This window comes from Cyprinodon variegatus, unplaced genomic scaffold, assembly GCF_000732505.1.
Source record: "Cyprinodon variegatus isolate N-32 unplaced genomic scaffold, C_variegatus-1.0 Scaffold406, whole genome shotgun sequence".
NCBI classification, from domain to species: Eukaryota; Metazoa; Chordata; class Actinopteri; order Cyprinodontiformes; family Cyprinodontidae; genus Cyprinodon; species Cyprinodon variegatus.
Genome location: NW_015150859.1, coordinates 215,633 through 219,297, shown reverse-complemented (window position 1 = coordinate 219,297; position 3,665 = coordinate 215,633).

Sequence of the window (3,665 nt, the reverse complement as noted above, 5' to 3'; positions counted from 1 at the left end):
CTTTCACCAGTTCACCGCAGTTCTTCCAGCAGTCCACACTTTCTCTGCTCTCTTTTTCTCATGGTCTTCTCCTTCTTTCCCATCGCCATTTACCGTATTAACAGGAGAAGCAGCACAAGCGACATTTAGACACTGTAGTCGGACAACATGCGGTAATTTATAAATGTTTTTTAAATCAGGTTGGATCCGGATTAGTCAGCAGGTTTGTCCGGATCTGGACCCTGGTCCGCTAATCCGTGACCTCTGCTTTAAACCAAAGATAGTTTGCTCTTTTTTTTTTAATTTTTGGTTCAGTATGTGAAAGTTATACACGCTTTAAGTCTGGTGTGGAGGTGGAGAACCAATGTCATCAATGTGGAGTTTTTTTTGTTTTTGTTTTTTTTTCATTATTTCAAATTAAAATCTGTTTCACATCAGTAAATGGCCATAACAGCAATATTGATATCGACCTAAATCTTCAAATTGGTGCCACCCTGAAATTTATATTTCTTAAGTAACATTTTCCTGATCTTCTACAGTTACACTGGGAAAAGTAAATTTTTATTAAATTAGTGAATTTGTTCTTGACTTGAGAAGGTAAAATAGACATATTTCCAATGGAACAAAACAATTTACATTTAAATTCAGAAAACAGAATTGCATTGTCTTATTTCAAGTGCATATTATCTAATTATCTTATTGTAAGAGTAAAAATACTCATTAAATTGGCTAATAATCTCATTTACCTGCTCAAATTAAGGATAAATACACTTAATTTAAGAAATATTTTCTTATTTGTAGATCGTTTTTCCAGTGTAGCAGCCATTCAAAATGGCCCCTCCCAGTATAAAGCCAGCCGAATGGCAGCAAAATCCCCTCAAACTTCCAGACACTGAATTACTTCTGGGCGTGCATATTTTTTCACTTCACCCTTTTCACTGAATTACAATCTGACCAGGAGAAGTTGCTTCTCTTTTGATCTTAATGTCCACAAATCATGACAGAATATTTTAGATGATTAAAAGGAATTGTAGGGGACCAGCCAGGGACCAAACAAGGGCCCATCAAGGAAAGTGGGGAAACTTTGAATGGCTTCTACTGTAGGTTTAAGTTTTTTTTGTCAATTCCCACATTCTGTTTCTGATCTGATGTTTGTCTTTTCTTTCCTTTGGCTTCTAAACTTGACAGTTTTAGTGTTAAATATCTGATAATAAATACAATTACATGTAGACAAGCCACTTAAACAGTAATAAGTTTTTGTTTTTTAGATATTTTACTTTATTTCAAGTTGTTTCCCTACAAATTCATTCTCAAGATTTAGATATATGTTTAAAAGGCCCCTTTAGGGAGTAAACAGTCTATATATTGATCCTGTTCCTTCTTTAAATATAAAAATGCAGATAACTGACTGGTATCAGAGCTTTTTTTATATTCTGTGCTTCAGCAGTAGATAAAAAAACAACATTAAGGGTTGATCTAAGAGCTAAAACCAACTGTAGGAGTTTAATCCTGAGACCGATTTCTCCGATGAAGAATGATCTGCTTCTTAAGCTAAAAATGAAGAAAACGACACTTCTAAGCAAAACGAAAACCTCTATTTATAAAGGGTTACATAAAGGTGTTTATTAAGATTACATTATCAGTGTAGTTTGCACTTTAAACATGTTTTTTTTCCTGTTTTGTAACTTTTAACACTAAGAAAAAGGTTTATATTTCATGTAAATGTAATTTATTTTGTTACCTGTTAAGATTTCCCACATTAGATTGTCTATATGATACTAGACTCTTGGTGCTTTCCATGTTTTTTAGACATGAATATGTATGAGAACATTGTTTGTTTCCTAACCTCCAGCAATGTGATATTAAATAAACCAGTAAACATTTACTTGGACCAGTTGTTTGTTAGTTTATTGTCCAAATCAGGGGTGTTCAACGTGTTTGCAAGGGGCTATGGGACTTTTTATTGCATGTAAAGGCATGCCTGCTGACAGTGGGGGCAAAGGGGTCAATTGTCCCAGGCCCAGGACAGACGGGGACCCAAAATTGACACTCTGACCATTAAAAATACAGGCAGAAGTCATTTTTCAGAAAATATTTGTATAAAAAATATTAAATATTAGAGTAACTAAATATATAAATATATCTGCATTAGGTATATGTAATATGTTTTCTTTAAATAAGGGGCCATTAGTAGAACTCCCCCCACTGCAACATAAAATGGTTTGACCTGGACAGCAGGCTGCAACTTTTAAAGTTTGTTTCGCTGCAAACTAAGAATGTCTGGTTTTCAGGGAAAAAAAAGGGAAGATGACATCAAAATAATGGAGGGATTTTAGGAGTAAATATTAAGAATAAACTAAGGATGAGAGGCTTGAAGACTTTTTTATTTAAGCAAGCCTATTCTGCCTCCACATGATTTTTATGATGTTGATTTTTATCTTTGATTTTATTTGCACTGTGTAGCACTGTGAGATTTTTGTTAATGAAAAGTGCGGTACAAATTGGATTGATTATTATTATTATGAGTCAGGAACAGCACTGCAAAAATTTGAATCTCAATAAGTCATTTTTTTCTTAAAATAAGTGTATATTTTGTTGAATTAAGGAGGTAAATGAGACACTTTGCCAATTTCAAGTGGATATTATCTAATTATCTTATTTTAAGGGTAAAAATACTCATTCCATTGGCAAGTCATCTTATTTACCTGTTCAAATTAAGGGTTAAATTGAGTTAATTTAAGACATTTTTACTCATTTTTAGATTGTTTTTGCAGTGAGGAAGAGAATTGCAGAATGATGCCCATCAGAGCCAGGGAAGAAGCAATGCGTTTAAAAATGTGATGTTGAAGTATAGCATCCACTAGCTAGTATAAGGGGTAAAAACATCATTTTTTTTTACAGAAATGCTTGAGCTTAGCACCAAAAGAGCAGAACGATGGTAGACGTGTAGGTGCACGGTGAAAGACAGAGCAGGAGAGCCAGCAGAGGCGTCGCAGCTTCGAGGGGAGCCAGATGGGAGGGGCTTACTGCCTGATCGGAGAGTCTGAGCATAGTGGTTCAGAGACGGACCATGCCGTTAATTTCAATGATCCTGTGCTAGTGTGTGTTGGTGTAGAGGGGGAGGGGCCCAAAAAGACTATGTTGTCCCGGACCCTAGAAAAAGCTGTCAGCAGGCCTGTGTATGGGTCTCATTCATGGTTTAACTGGGACTCTAGCAAATGAAGCTGATGCACATCGACATGCTTTATAATTTATCAGAGCAACACAAGAAACCAACGCGAACCAATTCATCTTATTTAATAATAAAATATATACAACACGGAGTATTTTTATATTAGTAGTGGTGTATAAAAGCTGTTCATTAAACATAAACTATGAGTCGGGAGGGAAGTTCAACAACTAAAAACTAGAAAAACTTTCTTGACTAATATAACTGAAATCTTTGGATCCTTAAATCTGAGAAGCTAACTTTTTATTTTTATTTTATTAAGGGGAACTTCTACAGTAGTTTGTTCTTCTCTACTTTGTTTTGTTAGAATATTGCACGTTTAACTTGTGACAGAACAAAAAAAACTATTTGCATTTTAATTTGAGTGGATTAACCAAAACATTAGACTCTAAAGTGCTTTTAACTTGATGATTATAGCACACAGTGCAAAAAGTTTACTGACACCACTGCCTGTTAT